Here is a 9245-nt window from a genome sequence, read left to right as displayed (position 1 = left end):
TAAAGTCCAGTGAGAAAAGAGGCAGTAACTCAGCTTCATTCAGAAGCCCAGGGTGGTGGTGGTTCTGTTATCTCCAACATGTGAATTTCAAGGTTGCCCTGGACATGGATATCCAGCAGATAGAAAAAGAGAGTATGAAGAATTATAAGGGGTTTTGAGAAGGCAGGATCAAGATGACTGTCCATTTTCACAGGAGGGAGGGGTTTCCTCTCTGTCAAAACCTGGACAGTTGTAGGCATGCCAGCATGGTTGGTGATCCCAGCAGGCCTAGAAGTGCCTTATCATAGGCTCTGTGCTATGGCCAGAAGTCGCTTACCTGACCTCACATGATACAAAGGGGCCCAGAAAGTGCACCCTGAGTACCCAGACAGAGGAAATGAAACAGATCGCACGGGACAGGCTGTTGGAAGGACTTTGTATTTTACTCTGAGAAGAAATTAGAAGTTTGAAGGCTCCAGAGGTGTCCAACCTTTTTTCTTTCCTGCTTCACATTGAAAGAAGAGTTGTCTTGGGCACATTAAATATGCAAATACTAACAAGCTGATGAGCCAAAAAAAAAAAAAATCCACACTTAAATTTTGTGATATCTGGCAATACAGATAAGCAAAACAGTCCTCAAATAAGATGCATGTTGCCACAGACTGGATACCCCTATGAGGAGCATATTGATATTTTAGTTACTGTATTTTTAAATTTGACAAAACACATTTTAAAATACTAGGTACTCTTGTGAGCATTTCAAATATATAAGTAATTTAATCCCCATAGCAACCTAACGAAATAAGTCCTTCCCCACGTGAGAGGAAGAAACTGAGGCACAGAGAGAGTTGGTAACTTGCCCAAGGTCATTGACAGTGGGTGATGAAGCTCACATTCAATCCAGGCAGCCTAGACTGCATGCTTTCCACCACTGTGATATTCACCAGAGATCACTTCCAGTGCTTTGCCAGACCTTTAGGGAAGAAAGTGATAAATGTGGTTTATATGTTACTGGCCTTTCACATCCTAGGGCAGCTTTTCTCTCTCCTGCAGGTTCACATGCTGTCCTGTCACTCAACCTGGGCCTACCCTCGGCATCAGTACCTGTCCTCCAGAGAAATGACGGCCCAAAGCAATAACCACAGTGTGCATCTTTGTGGTGGATGGAAGGAACAACAGTGAACGGAAAGGGAAGATACTTCAGCACAATCCCAAAGACCTCTGCCCACTACTGACTTCCAGACTTCCACTATTTCCTGCCTTCCTTTCCCTTCCCTTTCCTTCCTTTCCTTTCCCTCTCTTTCTCTTTCTTCCTTTCTTTTTTTGCACTCCTTCCCTCTCACTTTTCCTTCCTTCCTTCCTTCCTTTCATGTCAGACTAAATTCCCTTGCCTAACAATATTTAACTTTTGCTTCATGTCTATAAAATTTTGCTTTATTACTATTTCAATATAGTTTTGTAATTTAAGTTCATGCTTTTGTGAATGCAAATAAAAGGATCTAAATATTGGAAAACTCTGCCATGTGTTAACATACATTAATAATTTTGGAATACAAGTGATGGTGCCAGTTCTCAATACTATTACTTTGAAAGTCAAGTGAGCTTTGTAAATGGGTTTGGGCCAAATTCATACTAGATGGAGTAAGCATTCATTAGCGTTCACAACCGAGAAGTGCTACAGACATGAAAAAATAAGTCTGGCACATAGTTTACTTTCTAAATAATCTTCAAAAAATGAGATACCATGGGAAAAATCAAAAGTTAGAAAAAGAAATTAAAAAAACAAACCAAACTGGGGCAAGGCAGTCAGAAAAACTCAGTGTGAACAACAAAGAAAAAAGCTTACTAATCTTGAGAGGTAAGAAATAGGTCTCCCTGAGAACTGGTTATGAAATAAGTAATAACGTCAAATTACACTTTGCATCAGTTTCCATGAGGCAAGTTGATGGTCTTCAACCAACCTTCGCAAGAAAGTTGAATCAGCAATTTTCATTGCTAGATTAACAAGATGTGTTTATACATAAAACATGTTTATTGCTTACATAATTTTTTTTTGTAAAAACATGAGAATTCCCCTCTTGTATTCTTGAACACAGAGGGAGCCAAAAAACGTATACTTATTTTTAAAAAAGAAAAACCTGTATGAACATTGTAATACTCAATATATATCCTAGCACTTGTTATCTTGTATACTGTACCTCATATCTTTTGTAATTGCAGAAGTCAAACATGACTTGAGTATTACATTGTTCAGTTATGTATATATATATATGACATTCTACAGTTTTTTCTTAAAATGTGTGTCCATTTTTTTTGGCACCCTCTGTGTTAGTGAAAGTTTCTAGTATGAGTGTGGAATTGCTAACATTTCCTTCTGAGGACTGAACAGAATATTACTTACATTGATTCGTGGCATTACTGAGATATAATGTGTCCTTTCATTTCATTCACAAATTAAGAGGAGAATACATTTCCAAGCCAGATTAGTGGAGTAGAAGTTAAACTACACAAACTCTGAAAAAAAAAAAAAAAAAAGAGTTGTTTATATAAATATCAAAATTCTTATTCTTCAAAATAGGAGTATGTCAGATGATATATCAAGGTTGAAAAGAAATGATTAGAAGTTCCATTTATATTTATTTAAACCTTACTAAAATTATTTTGTATATGGTACTATTTATATAATGTAATAGTATGATAATAATTGTATGTGATTCACAGACAACCAAATTGCACGTATTTGGTATTTGGATTAAGTTCTTAACATTTTGTTTGATTGATAGAATATATGAGTATAATCCAGAAAGCAAGGAGGAATTTAATGTCACATGATATTCTTTTTATCTTCTGTACAATGGTCTCTTTAGCTACTTCGATGTGATAATAAAACCAGTAAACATTCCCCAAAGAGAGAAAATAGTAACAGCTAAAGTAGAAAAGTTCTAGATGGATACAAGGATACAGGGCAATTTTTGTGCATCTCTGTAGATGGCCTTGCTGCCTCAGCACACGCCCTTCGCCTCCCTCTGAGTTCAGCCGCAGCTGTGGGCACAGTTGAGTGGGACTCAGACTCACACTGACAGCTGCCACTACCAGCCTGGCCTCTGTTTCTCTTGATTTCTGCCCCTAAAAAACATTTCATTTAGAAAAAATATATAGGTGGAAACCGTTCAGTATTACTGTCTAAACACATTTGTTAAGAATGTATGCTGGCAATTATTAAGTATTTCTGGTTTAAAATTATGGATATGAATGGTTTTAATAATATAAATTGTACGCCCCAAATAATGTTTATGTGAGCGTGAAATACTCCATTTGCAAAACTAAACTTTTAGTGGAGAAACTAAACTGAGTGTTTTGTAATTAAAAGGTAGGAATAGCTGTAAATGGAAAGCGTGGCTAATTTAAGATGCCAATACTCAGAATGAATGGCCCTTCTAGAAAATTGTCTGAGTGCCAGATCCAACTGGCTGCTTGTACATGTGCACAGTGGAACTCTTCGACATTGCCCAGCTTCATATGGTAGCCAGAATAAACTCTAGAGAGTGTGCTAAAATAGGATAATACAGTAGGCTCTTTGAAAATGACTTAATTATATATAAAAATGAACATCCATAAAAATGCACACCATCTAACCAATACAAACTACAAAGGGTTTGCATTTTGAATCAATTCTCAGTCTGTTCTGGGGTCCCTAACAGCAGTAGGCAGGCCCCAGGTTGCACCATCTCTAGACTACACTGGCTACAGTAGAGTCTAGAGCCTCACTTGCAGAAGATACGATGTTGTATCAGCTCTTACAGAGGCTCCTGGCTTCTTATTTGCTCTTGTTTTCCATCTTCTGTGGTTATATTTTAATCTTTCTTATATCTTTGGCTCTTTGCATTTGTACACTGCTGAGTGGGAGACAGTACCCTCTATCTATTTTGGAAAAACAAGGCTCCTCTTTTTATCTTCAGTAAGCTGTGGTGAGCTATCTGTCTGTATCTGTGTGGGGCTCCATTTCCAAGTGCACCTCTAAATCCTGGATTGGGCTCACTGAACTTCTGTTTAGTGATACTTTTTTGGTTTCATGTAAGACTTAGGCCTCCCAGCCTTTGCTGCGGGGTGGCGGTGTGGGGATACACCGAGAGCAGCAGAGTTATAGAGTCCTCACCCTTCTGACAGCAGCTTCTTTGTACCTGTCAGTTAACTTGGATATTCCCACCACTTAGGTCTCAAAGCCAATTTCCAGTTTGTTCTAAACAAGGGCCTCAGTTCTTTGGTCCTGCTCTGCCAATGTAAGGTTTTTATGGAGAGGGAATAAATATGTTTTGAATAATACAAATTTGTAAATAATTCCATTTTAATAGTTTTATCTCTCTTACCTTTGATATTTTCCCGTAAAAACATTTTTGCTTTAAAAATACAAATAATCTGATTTAAATGAAATAATTTTATTATTTATTATTAAATTATTATTGTCCATCAAAAGTGAGTTTATTTTCACAAAGGCAAACTGGAGACTTCAGACAACAATGACTGTCAAATGTCCCGTTTCAGTTGGCAACAGTGATAAGGTCTTCATGATAATTGGTGGTGAGCTGCCTTTCAAGAGTTAGCCCATTTCAAATCAAATGTTTTTAGTATCTCTACTACATTCACAACATGCTAGGCCCTTTCTATTTTAATTTGTGCCTTTTTATTTTTTATTTAACAGGAAGAAGCTTTTGAGTACAAGGAGAAAGAGTCAAGGGTAAAAGTATACTCCCTATTGTTTAATATTCTGAGCTCTAAAAGATGGCCTATCCCGGTGTTTAGTGAATACTATTCAGGAAAAATATTTGCAAACCTCCTCATGAGGTTCTCAAGGGATACGTTACAGAAGTTCCAATAGCAAATGAAAACCTGGCGAGTCCCTTCTCTACCAGAGGAGGTTCTGCCCATTGCTGTGGCTGGGCGTTCTCTGATAACCTGAGCTGGTTTCTTCCCCTTTCGAAGGCTGAGCCCAGATCTTGCCCTAATTGCCAAAAACTGAAGTAATGCAACCATTCAAATGTAAAATAGTTGTGTGTTTGTATTTGTACCTAAAGCTTCCCCAGTTTAAGAAGTGATGGGAGTTGGGGCGGTGCCTGTGGCTCAGTCAGTAAGGCGTCGGCCCCATATACCGAGGGTAACGGGTTCAAACCCGGCCCCGGCCAAACTGCAACCAAAAAATAGCCGGGCGTTGTGGCGGGCGCCTGTAGTCCCAGCTACTCGGGAGGCTGAGGCAAGAGAATCGCTTAAGCCCAGGAGTTGGAGGTTGCTGTGAGCTGTGTGAGGCCACGGCACTCTACGGAGGGCCATAAAGTGAGACTCTGTCTCTACAAAAAAAAAAAAAAAAAAGAAGTGATGGGAGTTAAGGCAGTGCCTGGGCACCCTGCAGGGTGTGGCCATTGTTACAGGACATCTCACCTAAGCAGAAACTGTTTATCCAAGTCTCTTTGTGTAGGGAAGGTGCTGTGGGTCTTGTGCAAGTAACTAACTAGAGCAGGGCAAGTGTGAAGAAGGGCTGTTGAAAGCTGTTGAATTTTTGCTTTTTTGCCTATCCAACATCTAAAAGCTGTGTTTCTGTATAATTCTTCAATATCAAGGTATTGGCTCATATGCTGTCATACTGAATATTCATGGTTTTATTAATTAGCGATTAATGTCAAAAGTGAGGAGCAGGCATTTGCAAAGAGGCCAATTAAAGACTACATCATTGTCACAATGCCTGAGAAACAGAAACCCAGCAGGCAGGAGAATCATGGCAAGCAGTACCCTACTGAGCAATTGTTCTTACTCACATCTTCTACAGTATGAAAACTTGTCAAGCTGCCTTGAAAATACTTTTTTCCTGGGTTGATACTGGTAGAGATAATACAATCTTAGTCAAGTTTGTAAGGAAACATTTTTAGAAAGCAAAAGCATTTAACACATACATCCCTATTTCAGTTTTAAGCCATGCTGGGGAAGTTTCTTGCATAATTTTTAAGAAAAACACTAATTAGACAATTAAAATAACCTAAATAAATTAGATACTTATAAACACATCCTACCTTTCTATGATATTGCCTATTTTGTAAACAATGCCGCCAATGTGATCGGACATTTGCGGGTCACTCAGGTCTACAGTTATATTCTCAGTCTGCTATTTAATAGCTGTGTGATGTGGAAATGTTTTTATTTATTTGTTTTTAACTACTCTGAATTTGTCTTCCTGTTTATAAAATTGAGACATTAACATGTGTGCCACTGGATCCTGGTGCTGACTTGGTGTGAGGCTGGATGTTGGAAGGCACTTTTTCTCCTTGCACTTTTCTTTACCTTTTCTTCTTTCTTCCTCCATCCTTTCTAAGGGGTCAGTTCCCTTGACTTATTCCAGTTGGGTGTGGAGAAGGCAGGAAGCAGAAATAGCCTGCAACTCTGTACGGATTTATCTTTCTCAAAGTGAAAGGCCATAGAACTTACAGGTTTTACAGAGGATGGAGAAGAAAGAGAAGGGTGTGTGGGGAGGAAAGAATTTGGAAAACTTGGAAGGGAAAGGATTTCCCTGAGTTTACACAAACACCCTGTCACTGCTGGAGGGACAGAGAGAGGTCCATGGATTCCGAAGGCAGGAGGTGTCCATGCTAAATTCTGGCAGCATCTGGAGAAGAAACAGAACTCCCGAGAGGAATGACTGCAAGGTGAGTGCAGGCTGGGGAGGCTCCAGAAAACCTCAAAATCACGGCTGGCCCATGTGTGGCCAGGATTGTCTGAGCACTGCCGGGCCTGAGAATCCCTGCAGGTATGGAGCCTGCACACTCCACTTGGACCTAGGAAAATTCCTTGTTTTTGTGTCTGATCTCAGGCAGTAGTGTAACTCTGTGCTGGTGAGGGAGAAAGCCAGAAAATGACATTAAGTTTCCTGCTAGCCAGAGGGATGGGTATTAAAGTAAAATGTAGTGAAAATTTATCTTTATTGAAAATAAAGATAAAGATACAAAATATTTCTTGCCTAGGTGACTATGCGGAATGAGATTGATACCCATGTCACATGCAAACCAGCATTGTCAGGGGTAAGTAGAAGAAGTTCCATTAATATTAGCTATCATTATTTGTTAACTGGCATTAACAATTAAAAGGATAATGTAAAAAACATTAAAAAATAAAGGATTCTGGGAGGGTTGGTATCTTAACTTTTAATATGAGATCCTATTCTACGAGAGACACGTTTAGATATGCTGAGCATATTTTCTTTGAACTCAAACTTGGAACTTGTTTCCCATGATGATACTTAACTGATTGCCAGAATGATCCAGAAACAATATTATATCCTGGGGGAGGGAGAAGAGCATCAGTAGACAAACATGACTGTATAGTTTGGATTTAAAAGTCGAAACCTTATTTAACTGGGTAACAGTAGGGCCTTAACACATACATCCCAGGGCTTCCTGACTGTTTTTGTTTTGCTTTTGGTATTTACCTCTGTTGATTCTAGCAGTGGTAATCTTAGATAAGTAAATAATACAATTCTGGGTAAATGATGCTTTTGACTGGTTTGGTGAAAAAAGTATTCAATTGAGATTCAAAACCAAGGAATTTTAGTCTTGGTTATGAACTTAGAATTTGGAGATCTATTTTGGGTAGTGTGTATTAGGTTATTAAAATAACTTTGTTTTTTCACCCAGGCAAAGGAGGCAATAATAGTTTTTCCTATTTGAATTCTTCCAGTATTTGCCTTTGTCTAAGACCCTGGGCTGGGATCTTATATGCTAAACAAGGAAAATCTGGTTAAGGAAGTAGAAGTTGTCTTTGGTTTTCTTTAGAGCTCATGCCCTGTGACTATTCCCAACCTCCAGGGCTAAAGGAACTCAGAATGTCTTTGGGTTGTTCCAAATCCTTCTCATCAATATAGGCTCCACCATATCCCTACTATGACCACTGACCTGATTTGTCTAGGACAGTCTCAATTGGCGTGTGAAATTTTCCTACTTTTCCTTCTAATTTTAATGTCTCTTTTAGTCTCCAAGATGGCAATTAAGTAATCCAATGAATTAGTTCTCTGTTATTATTGCTACTAATAATACATACTCTTATTACAAATTTTAAACATCTTACCTGCAGGGTGGGGGATGAATTTTCCCTCTCTTAGAGTAGCATATGAATTGCAAATCAAGTCTTCTGTAGAAAATGCCTCTTCTCCATGGTTCTTAACTGAGGGTTATATCTAAGGAAAATAAAAAATGTGGGGCAGCATTTTTGGCTATCCCCATGAGGGAAGATGTGCTACCAGTCTTTATATTCCAGAGTCAAGGTTTCTAACAATGCCACATTGAGAAGTACTGGAACCTCTGATGCAAAAAGGACCTTCAAAAAGAACACCATAAACCATGCAGGATGGGATGGAATTGACTAATAGGCCAGAAGGTAAAATAAGGTACAGCCTTATGGAAAAGTCAAGGAGTTGGTCTCATAGTTTTTGAGGGATCATAAAGCTTCAGACCAAAGCTATAGAAGTGAAAGCAAACTTTTTACCTCCAAGCCAAAGACATGATGAAAGGAATGGCTTTCTCTTGGTTTCCCTGCACCTAAGAAAATCTTAACTTTCTGAGGTCTCCTTGGAAAGCAGAGCTGTGTGAAACAAACAGGGACACAGACAACTTTTTTTGGAAAATGTTTTCTCAATTTCACAATGCAAATTCATTAGACTGGAATGTATATTATAATACATAGAGTTTAGTGGTTAAGGGCACAGGTTTCTGGGTGAGGGACAAAAGCGTAGATTTCAGCTCCACTATTTACTGTGTGATCTTGTTCAATCTACTTACATTCTTTTTTTATTATTATTGTTTATTTATTTATTTAATAAATCATAGCTGTGTACATTAGTATGATCATGGGGCACCATACACTTGGTTCATAGACCGTTTGACACATTTTCATCACACTAGTTAACATAGCTCTCGTGGCATTTTCTTAGTTATTTTGCTAAGACCTTAACATTCACTTTTACTAGGATTCACAAGTTCCCTTGTAAGATGCACCACAGGTGTAATCCCATTAATCCCCCTCCCTCCACCCACCTCCCCCCCTCCCCTCCCTTTCCCCCTTCTCCCTATTCTTAGGTTGTAACTGGGTTATAGCTTTCATGTGAAGGTCCTACATTAGTTTCATAATAAGGGTGAGTACATTGGGAACTTTTTCTTCCATTCTTGAGACACTTTACTAAGAAGAATACATATACCCAGAAGACCAAAAATCACATCATAACAAAGATATTT

At 38.6% G+C, this 9245-nt stretch overlaps 1 long non-coding RNA gene across 1 annotated transcript; it reads right to left on the bottom strand.

Moving 5' to 3' along the window:
* Window positions 1-640: 640 nt before the first annotated feature.
* On the bottom strand, window positions 641-8181 carry LOC128563136 (uncharacterized). Its single transcript, XR_008373744.1, has 3 exons — window positions 8083-8181; window positions 2381-2493; window positions 641-952 (listed from the first exon to the last, which is right to left on the bottom strand). It is a non-coding gene; the product is annotated as an uncharacterized LOC128563136 (long non-coding RNA).
* Between the last annotated feature and the right edge of the window lie 1064 nt (window positions 8182-9245).

Source organism: Nycticebus coucang, chromosome 13 (assembly GCF_027406575.1).
Source record: "Nycticebus coucang isolate mNycCou1 chromosome 13, mNycCou1.pri, whole genome shotgun sequence".
NCBI lineage: Eukaryota > Metazoa > Chordata > Mammalia > Primates > Lorisidae > Nycticebus > Nycticebus coucang.
The sequence above is the reverse complement of the archived record's forward strand: the minus strand, read 5'-3'. Positions and strand labels throughout refer to the sequence as shown.